This window comes from Sapajus apella, unplaced genomic scaffold, assembly GCF_009761245.1.
Source record: "Sapajus apella isolate SASKATOON/1434 unplaced genomic scaffold, GSC_monkey_1.0 scaffold24, whole genome shotgun sequence".
In the NCBI taxonomy this organism is placed as follows: domain Eukaryota; kingdom Metazoa; phylum Chordata; class Mammalia; order Primates; family Cebidae; genus Sapajus; species Sapajus apella.
Genome location: NW_022436964.1, coordinates 3,304,339 through 3,315,305, shown reverse-complemented (window position 1 = coordinate 3,315,305; position 10,967 = coordinate 3,304,339). Strand labels below are relative to the sequence as shown.

At 39.5% G+C, this 10,967-nt stretch overlaps 1 pseudogene; it reads left to right on the top strand.

Moving 5' to 3' along the window:
- The first annotated feature begins 8,127 nt into the window (after positions 1-8,127).
- On the top strand, positions 8,128-8,836 carry LOC116559718 (annotated as a pseudogene).
- Positions 8,837-10,967: the final 2,131 nt, after the last annotated feature.

The following is a 10,967-nucleotide window of genomic DNA, read 5'->3' as shown; positions in this document are numbered from 1 at the left end:
ACGCCTGTAATCCCAGCAGTTTGGGAGGCCGAGACGGGCGGATCACTAGGTTAAGAGATCGAGACTATCCTGGCCAACATAGTGAAACCCCGTCTCTACGAAAAATACAAAAAAATTAGCTGGGCGTGGTGGCGCATGCCTGTAGTCCCAGCTACTTGGGAGGCTGGGGCAGGTGAATTGATTGAATGCGGGAGGCGGAGGTTGCAGTGAGCCGAGAATGTGCCACTGCACTCCAGGCTGGCGCCTGTCGACAGAGCAAGACTCTGTCTCAAAAAAAAAAAAAAAAAAAAAAAAAAAAAAAAAAAAAAAGAGAAAATTATAATTCTTATTTCTCCCACCCATTTTAATCTTTGTATTATTATATAATTATTTTAATATCATCATGTTGTATTTGCATTGTCTTCTGTAACCATAATTTTTATGATCCTGAGTTCCTTCTTTTGGTTCATCTCCAGGCTAACTGGATAAAGCGTTCTCGGTTTTTTTTTTTTTTTTTTTTGGGGTGTGTGTGTGTGTGTGTGTGTGTTTTAATACTTTAGCTCCTTCATTCTTTAGTATAGCATTGTTTAATAGAACTTTTTGTGATGACAGAAATGTTCTGTATCTGTGCTGTTCAATATAGTAACTACTAGCCATCTGTGGCTTTTGAACACTTTAAATGTGGCTAGTGTAATGAAGGAACTAAATTGTAAATTTAATTTAATTTTAAATAGTTAATTAAAATTTAAATGACTACAGGTAGCTAGTGGCTAACACTACCATACTAACAGTGGTAGTATGGTGGCCAACAGTGGCCAACAGTTCTATCTTTAATGCTTTAGCATTTCTTCAAAGCTTTTATATGTTTGTATCAAAGATACAGAATATTGGGTCATTGTTTTCATTAGAATTTTGTAGGCATTGAGTGTTGCCGTAAAAATTTTGGAGGCTATGCTGAGTTTTTCTTCCTTATTTGACTTTTTTTTTTTACATTTTGAGAGATTCTGAAGCCAGAGCGGGTAGGGAGAGGAGGCCGCCTACATCTGTTAAAACAGGCAGGATCCATGATATTTTGAACTATTTTACACATTTACCAAACAGTACTAATAACAGGGCTGCATGTCCACATGGGTGTGCCAACATACCTGCAAGGTAGCTGGTATTGCAGTTTCACAAAAGAGAAACTTAGAGAGGTCAAATAATTTGTCTAATGGTACACACACAGTTAATGACAGAAATAGGATTTGATCCAACTAGTCCGTTACTGCTTTTTCTACCATCCTATAGACTTAATTATTTTTTAGCAGCAGAAATCTTTTTCTAAAAATAAATTGTTGTGTAGAATTCTAAAGTATACTTTAAAAAACTATTTAAACTTGTTTTATATTCTATAAATTTATTTTATTCTTTAAGACAGAGTCTTGCGCTGTCTCCCAGGCTGGAGAGCAGTGTCATGATCTTGGCTCACTGCAACCTCCACCTCTCCAGCTCAAGAAATCCTCCTACCTCAGCGTCCAAGTAGCTGGGACTATAAGTGTGTGCCATCATGCTGCTTGGCTAATTTTCTTATTTTTGTAGAGACAGTATCTTGCCATGTTGCCCAAGCTGGTCTCGAACCTTATGGGCTGAAGCAATCCACTGTCTTAGCCTCCCAAAGTATTAGGATTACAGGTGTCAGCCATTGTGCCTGGCCAATAAATATGTTTTAAATGTCAGTTTTTACATATTAACTATTAAAAAGTCAACCTCTGGCCAGGAGTGGTGGTTCATGCCTGTAATCCCAGCACTTTGGGAGACTGAGGTTTGTAGATCACCTGAGGTCAGGAATTCTAGACCAGCCTGGCTAACAGGATGAAACCCCATCAAAAATACAAGAAATTAGCCAACCATGGTGGTGCAGGCCTGTAATCCCAGCTACTTGGGAGGCTGAGGGCACGAGTATCACTTGAACCCTGGAGGCGGAGACTGCAGTGAGCCAAGATCATGCCATTGCTCTCCAGCCTGGGCAACAGAGCAAGATTCCCTCTCAAAAAAAAAAAAAAAAAAAAAAAAAAAAGCCAACCCATGAGAATAATAAAGCTATTTTAATTAACACCATAATTTGAAATCAGAGGTTATGACTAACAATTGTAGCCTTAACATTACTCAGAATTGAACTTAACTTCTATCTGGTTTGCCATGTCATGGAATTCATGACTCATGCAGATAAATAGTTGTAATGGTCTCTCTTTTTAATAGCATGCATTCAGCTCAGGACATTCCTCAATTAAACTGATTCAGAAACTTAAAGGGGAGTAATAGAGAAAGTTTTGTTTGAAAGTTGAATCACGACCACATCTAATAAGTGCTTGCATTTCTTAAATAGGAAGGTCAGCCCCCAACTTATAGTAAACATTAAAGTTTTCTGTAGTATACTATGTGTCACTGTTCAGTTATAATTGAATACGTGAATACTGAGTTATGCCAAGTGTTTGAGCCAAGTGAACATGTATAAGTCTCTCCCGGTATAGGACTGAGCACAGTGTCCAATGATGCAGTAGATAATTACCTGAGCAAATTTTCAAAAGATGAATGTAGACCTGTAACTTTTCCAATTAATTATACATTTATAAGAAGTTCATAAGATGTATAAAGGAAGCAAAGGAGACTTTCTTCTGAGATGCATAAAAAGTAAAAAAAAAAAAAAAAAAAAAAAAAAAAAGAATTAAACTGGCAGTATAGGTTAGATTTGGGTGATTTTCAGTGTCACGTACTGAAAAATTACATATTAAAGTCAGTAGCTCCTTTTTCTAAATACAGTTTAAAATATTAAAATACTTGAAAATCTATTTGAACCAAATGATCCACAAAACATTGCTGAGCAGTTTGAAATACCTTGTAGTCCCTCTATCAAGCCTCATAGGCTTTGATACTTACAAATACTTAAGTCTGTGTACAAATACTTAAGTCTGTGTGGCATCTGTCAAAAAAACATTGCCCCAAGCTTTCATGATTTTGCTCCTAAAACTGTTAGTTTATATGTTTTCTTTTGTGGCCAGGGTAAAAAGGTAGCTCACTTACACCTGCTTGTTCTGACTTGACAGAGAGTATCACTCTTCCTGGTTCAGATTTTGTAGACCTTGGAGCAAAGTGTGTGCGTGTGTGTGTGTGTGTGTGTGTGTGTGTGTGTGTGTGTTGTAAAAAGTCGATGTACATTACCGGAGTTAGGGGTCCAAAAATGATCTAGGCTGATTATATTGAATTTTAGCACAAACCCTGTATAAAAATCCTTATCTGGTCAGCTCTTGCTAGGAGGAGCACCTATTTTTTTTTTTTTTTTTTTTTTAACCCAGGGTGAATCCACTTTTGGTAGCTCTGGAAAGGAATTCCAGAAGTGAACATTCCTCTCCCCTGGCTTCCCTTCTGTTGAAATTCTAAGCTTCTGTGGTCCCTCACTTGATTTCTAATCTGTGGCCCTTTTTTTTATCTCTTTTAATAAAGAAGGAATAGGTCCATGCAAGCAGAGAGAACAGGTATCAGATGTGTGCAGACATTGAAGTTTGAAGTATGCAGAACATAGATCACACACTCAGTTCATGTATGGCAACAGTCACTTGTAAGTTTAGGAACAACCCAAGCATTAGTCCAGACTATGAAGTCCTTTATCAAAATCTCAAAGAATAACTTATAAAGTGGAGTTTGAGTACCAATAGGAGTTAACATATTTTACGGATATCCCCCATATGCAATCTGGGATGTGAGATAGATTCATTCATTGAATGAATGACAATAGGAACCCTGGAGTACTTGTAGTCAGCAATCTTTGTCTGCTCTACCAGTGGGAAGATTGAGTCCCATTGAGGTGTAAGACATTCTCTAAGGCCATAGGCCAAGTGAGCACCAGCTCATCTGTCACTTATTAAGTGCTTGCTATTTAGCTATATGTTACCCTTGACTCTGGAAAGACAGCAAAATAGACACTGTCCCTGTCCCCATGGAACTGATTGTATTGTGTGAGAGAGCTTGAAAAGAGATGGAAATCTCACTTGGAGATTTCAGTACAGCGTTCTAGGAGTGGGATAGATTTTCCTAAAGTGATTTCATCACTTCCTTTAAGCTTCTAAGATCCTGCTGCTGCAGCTGCTCCTGCAATCATCAGCCAACATTTATATACTTGATTATTTTATTCTTCACAAACACTTTTAATATAGCTACTATTATTGGCCTCATTTTATGACTAAGTAAACTGAGGCTAAGGAAAGTAAGCAGCTTGCCTGAAACTGTTCTTTTGTTTAACCTGCTAATATGAAAGGATATGACTACTTCAAATACAAGAAACTACTATCAAGAGAATAACAAGACAACCCACAGACTAGGAGAAAATACTTACAAAAGACATATCTGATAGAGAATGGTTATCCAGAATACACAAAATAGTCTTAAAACTCAACAATAGGAAAATGAACAACCCAAATTAAAAATAAGTAAAAGACCTGAATAGACATCTTACTAAAATGGTTAACATAGATGACAAATAAGCATATAAAAAGATGCTCCACATCATATGTCATTAGGAAACTGCAAATGAAAACAGTTAGATAATACTCTGCCTGTTAAAATGACCTAGATCCCAAACAATGTCAATGCCAAATGCTGGTGAGGATGTGGAACAAAAGGAACTCTCATTTGTTGCTGGTAAAAATGCAAAATGATATAGCCACTTTGGAAAATAGTTTGGCAGTTTCCAACAAAACTAAATATTTTCTTATTATACTATCTAGCAGTCTTGCTTTTTGATATTTATTCAGATGAACTGAAAAGTTATGTCCTCAGAAAAACTTGCACATGGTTGTTTCTGTCAGCTTTATTCATAAATGCCAAAACTGAGAAGCAAACTGGATGCCCTTCAATAGGTGAATGGATAAATACACTGATACATCTAGACAATGGAATATTATTCAGGGCTAAAAATAAATGAGCTATCAAGCTATGCAAAGATGTGGAAGAACCTTAAATGTATATTACTAAGTTTAAGAGGCCAGTCTGTAAAGGCTACATTCTGTATGATTCCAGCTATTCTGGAAAAGCCAAAACTGTTTAAAAGATCAGTAGTTTCCAGGGAATAGGCAGGAGAGAAAGATGAATAGGAGAAGCACAGAGAATTTTTAGGGCAGTGAAACTATTCTGTATGATACTATAATGGTAGAGACATGTTATACATTTGTCAAAACTTACAGAATGTGCAATATCAAGAATGAGCCCTAATGTGAACTATGGGCTTTGGATGATAATGATGGGTCAATGTAGGTTCACCAGTTGTAACAAATGTACCATTCTCATGTGGGATGTTGATAGAGAGGACGGTTGTGTTTGTGTGAGGGAAAGTGATATATGGGAACTTTCTGTACTTTACACTCATTTTTTCTGTGACCTAAACTTCTCTGAACATTAGGTCTGTTTAAAAATACTGTTAGCTCTTTTGTCAAGGTTTATCAAGAAGGTTAGTGTAGTAATTGACTGGCCCCAGGTTCAGTATTTTTTTTTTTTAAACTCACATTGGGGTAAGGGTAACATTTTATTTAGTAGAGCTCTAGGTAGCCTTGAATCTACTAATGACTTCATTTATTTTTAAGTCTTACACAACTTTGGGCAGATGTCAGAAGAAGGTACTAAGGGTAAAAAACCTTAAGCAAGAAGGTTATACACCTTAATTATTATTATTATTTTTTTACTTTAGAAACCTCACTACATTAAACTCCCTCATTTGAAATCTATTGTTAATGGCCCTTTTCCTCCCACGGATGAGGGTGGGCAGATTATTACCAGTCCATGCTGACTTTGAACAGGGCATGCATTATGGGAAGGCCCCACTGAGTTTATTATTAATCCTGTATATAATAGAAAAAAAAAACCCTAAAAACCTCCACACAACCCTGACCCTTTGTTTCCTGTTTGCATTATTGTTTGTGGTGGCGTGCCACTGCCTGACCTACTATAAATGCCAAGTGCACAGCTCCTTCTTTGAATTTCACACTGCAGCCATAAATCGTTTGTCCATTTATAAATAAAATAAAATGTGGAATATGATGGAGCTCAAGAGAGCATATTGTCTGAAACCCTTGGATCTCATTCTCAGCACAGATGTGCCAAAGCTGTTTGGCACAGTATGAATTGAGCTGGATATTAGGGCTGTTCACAGCCCTCTGGGGGCAGGTGGGCTGGGTACTTGGCTGAGATTGCGTCAGAGTATTAGAAAATGGTAATTGTCTGAGACTTCTTATGTTTTCTCCTGAAGCCATTACTCTCTTCCTGGTTCTCTAGTATAACTGTGAGAGTTGATTTGAACTAGCCAGAAATATTAATGATTGAGGAAAAAAAAGTATCATATTCAGACTACATAAAAAGCAGACTCTTCTCTACACAGACAAATGATAAAGAGAAACAAATTCTATTTCTAATCCTGTTTTATTTGGTCTGAAAATGCTAGGAAGTTCTGGAAGATTGAATTCCACATTGGACGCCTTATTTCCTTCCATGTTAGTGGCTTTTTCTCCATGGAATTAGAGCAGGATATGGTACCTCATGAATTAATGCTTACTGGTTATTGAACAAGAATTGTGTGGAAATGAGTTAAGAGATGGTCTTGTGTCATGGAAAGCATAGTAGTAGCTGGACACTGGGTTGCTGCCTCTAGTTTTGCTACTAATTAGGGTTGTACACTGATGCTGAGCACTTAAGTTACAGGGCCTCTGATGCCTCCTGTGTAAAATCTGAGTAGAGAAGAAGGTTGATTTAGCCTGTGGTCACCAAGGTTCCTCCTTGTTGTACCTTTTTAGAGTTTTGTGAAAATAAACTGAGGTGCAAGGGATCAGCTTTAGATGTCCTCCTTTGAACAGTCTTCCCCAGACTTTTCTGTCAGTTTAGCAAGGAGTCCACTGTGGCAGTGACTCTGTCTGCCCTGCACTACAGGATGAACAGATCGTAGGAGAGTACTGATTCTCCATCCTTATATGGTCTAACTAAACTTTGTAGTTTAAAAAGCGCTTCTGCATTTATGATCATCTCGAAAATTCCCTGAGATGGGGACTGTTATTGTCCAGAGCTTAGCATCTATAGAGACACAAAGTGGGCTTATCCAAATCATACAGGATCATCCAAGGCTGTCACAGCCAGGTAGTATAGGCTTAGGAATTGAGATGACCTGGGTTTGAATCATCTGCCATTTATTCTTTTTGTGAACTTGGGCATCACTTAATCTCTGCTTTTGCCTTTGTGCAAAGAAGATCATAATACCCAAAGGAATGTGTAAACATAATGTGAATGGGAGGGCAAATAATTGTTTTTATATAATGTATGAAAAGTGCTGGCTGTGAATGGTGGCTCATGCCTATAGTTCCAGTGCTTTGGGAGGGCAAGCTGGGAGGATTGCTTGAGGCCCAGAGTTTGAGACCAGCCTCAGCAACATAGTGAGACCACCCCCCACCTCGTCTATAAAAAAAAAAAATTAGCAAGGCATGGTGGTACATGCCTCTAATGCCAGCTACTCAGGAGGCTGAGGGTGGATTATTCTCTTAAAAATGATACCTATAATTATTATTAAGTGAAAGCTTTAGGCTTTCTAATTCTATATTTATGATCTTTCTACTCTACCTTGCATCTGTTGGTAATAGACATTTTTATGATCTCAGTTACATTCATGTTTGGAGATTAATGTGTCTAAAAATTGTCAATTAATGGCCAACTAAGTCCTGTGTGTTTAAGGGCCTTTTGAAAGGGCCATATTAGTCAGCTATTGAATGGGGTGAAAATGGGTCATAGATCAGCTTAAAATAACTGCAGCCTTTTATTTCACACTTGTCAAGGAAAACAGGAACAAAAACCAACCAACCAACCCCCAGTTTTTTTTAAAGGTATTCGTATAAAAGCAATACACAATAGTTTATTTTAAATGGTTTTGGAAAAACAGAGTATAAATAAGAATGAAATTAACTCTTCTGAAAAAAACAGCAAATGGTGGATGATACAGGTGTCGTCGGTTGGTGGGCCCTGGGATAGGGAACTGTGGAGGCTTCATGGCATCCGGGGCCGAAGCCGGGGTTGTGGCTGGGGTTGGGGCTGGGGCCGGGGCCGGGGCCGAGGCCGAGGCTGTGGAGCTCACAGAGGCAAGGCTGAGACAAGGAGTGGATGCCTGTTACCAAGCTGGGCCACCTCGTTAAGAACATGAACAAGTCCCTGGAAGAGATGGATCTCTTCTCCCTGCCAACAAGGAGTCTGAGATCATTGACTTTTTCTTGAGGGGCCTCTCTCAAGGATGAGGTTTTGAAGATTATGCTGGTGCAGAAGCAGATCTGCGCAGGCCAGTACACCAGATTCAAGGTGTTTGTTGCCATCCGGGACTACAATGGCCATGTTGGTTTGGGTGTTAAGTGCTCCAAGGTGATGGCCACTGCCATCAATGGGACCATCAACCTAGCCAAGCTGTCCATTGTCCTCGTGTGCAGAGGCTACTGGGGAAACAAGATCGGCAAGCTCCGCACCACCCTTTGCAAGGTGACAGGCTGCTGCGGCTCTGTGCTGGTGCCTCATCCCCATGCCCAGGGGCACTAGCATCATCTCGGCGCCCATGCCCTAGAAGCTGTTGCTGATGGCTGGTATCGATGACTGCTACCCCTCAGCCAGGGGCTGCACTGAACCCCTGGGCAACTTCGCCAAGGCCACCTTTGATGCCATCTCTAAAACCTACAGCTAGCTGACCCCTGACCTCTGGAAGGAGACTGTATTCACCAAGTCTTCCAATCTGGAATTCACTGACCACTTCATCAAGACCTACACAAAAGTCTCTGTACAGAGGATCCAGGCTCCAGCTGTGGCTACATGATAGAGTTTTTATACAAGAAAAATAAAGTGAATTAAGCTGGTCAAAAAGAAAGGAAAGAAACGAAAAGAGAAAGAAATTAACAAAATATATTGCATATGGTTTCATCCCTTATAAACAAATACAACTCACCTGATGGTATAATTTATTTTTTTCTTTGAAAGGAATTATTGTTCTTGTTGATCACAATTACTACCAGCTATATGTATAATTTAGTATCCTAAAAATATGGGCCTCAGCTATTCATAATCCTAATAGTGATTGTTTCATGGTTTTGAGGAAAGCAAGGAGAGTGGGAACACACTGAGTAGCTACTTTGGCAGTTTCTTTTAAGGCTTGAATTTTATTTCAGGTGGCAAAGGAAAAGCCACAAAGTCTGCAAGTGAAGCTCAAGCCCGGAAGTTGGAAACCTGATTCCAGCCTGTTGCTGATACTGTGTTACCATTAGAAAAGACCATCATTTTCTTTGAACCTGAGTTTTACAATCTAAAAGCCACAGAACCAGGCCTAGGACTGTCCCCAAATTGATTTTCAATTCCTGAAGCCTCCTGATGTGTAACTACAAGAATGGAGCCTATCAACCTCACAAGTCTCTTCAGATTCACTTCTGCATGGCTGTAGATACCTCCAGCTGTTCTCCAAATTCTAGCCACCAGGTAGGGCAACCGAATGGACACTACATATAGGTTTGCTGTTGTCGTGAAATGTGCTGCATGAGAACCATGTCAAACTCAGTAACTCAAACCACAAGTATTTATTCTTACAGACATGCAGGTCCAATTGAGGGTTGACAGTGAAGCTGAGCTTGGCTGGGTGGCTCTGTTGCTCTTGGCCAAACTCATTCAGATGTCTGGGAGTCTGGTGGGGACTTGTAGATATAAGCTCACCATGAGCGGTTAGACCCTGTTGCCCAAGTCTCTCATCCACTTGCTGGATCCCGTGGGTCAGAGGGTCATGCAGTAGCAGAGGCACAAGAGAGAAGGCCAGTCATGCAGGGCTTTACAAGTCTTTGGTCACAGTGTGCTTGCTAACATTCATGTGGTAAAGGTAAGCCACATGGTCAAACTCAAAGCCAAAGTGTAGGGAAATGTGCTTTATCCTTTTAGGAGTAGGAGTTGCTAAATCACATGGTAAAACAGATAGATACAGAGAGGGCTGAAGAACTGGACCATTGATGCAATCTGCTAGATACCATTCTCTTTTTGGAAATGTGAAGCTGCATATGTCACTTCCTTCACACATTTGCAGTGGTTGGTCTTAGGAAAAGATTTTCTGCACTTGATACTTGTCCTTAAAGAATGAAAAATCTGGGTCTACCTTCCTTGGTACTCATTTTTCTTGCTAATAGATCAGTGCTACTCAAAGTGCCATTCAAGGGCTGGCAGAATAAGCAACACTTTAGAGATTGTTGGAGCAAATTATTGGCACCATATCAGACCTATTGAATCAGAAACTCTGGGGATCGGGTCCAGGAATCTGCATTATGAAACGTTTTCTGGGTAAGTCTAAAGCTCACTAAAGTTTGAAAAACACTGGTATGATCAAATCTTTGCCATGATGTTTCTGGTAGCATCATTCTTATGTTACCTTGTCTTCTCTTACTTTGAACTACCATCATTCATTACCTGACCCTTCTTTTGGAGGTGTCAGGATGATGAGAATCCAAAGTAGCAACCTTCTTTACTAGACCAGAGGCCAAAATGCACTTCTGGATACTTCTGCTCCACTTCAAGAGTGGACTTCTAGGAGAGCATGTGTGGAAAACTACAGAGCAGATCACTGCCCCAGCTGGTGCCCTGAGGCTTCATATCAAGTATGGAAAACATAGAAATAGGCAGTCACAGGCATATGCACATCTTAATTTTTAGACTCTGTCCAATAGATAAATATGTGCTAATAGATGACACATGTGTTATTTGTGTTATCTCACTAATTTAGATGAATCACTTGACTTCACAGCTAGAGGTGAAGAGAATAAAAGACTGTTTCTTAATACTTCTAAGAGAGTAAAAGTCATATTTAATGTGGCTGCAAAATTACCAGAGAGTGAGAACAGCTTTGTACCCTCTTGTCAGGGGAACACCTGTCTAGGACTATGCCAATCTTAGTAGTTTTATGCCTCATCTAAGATGAG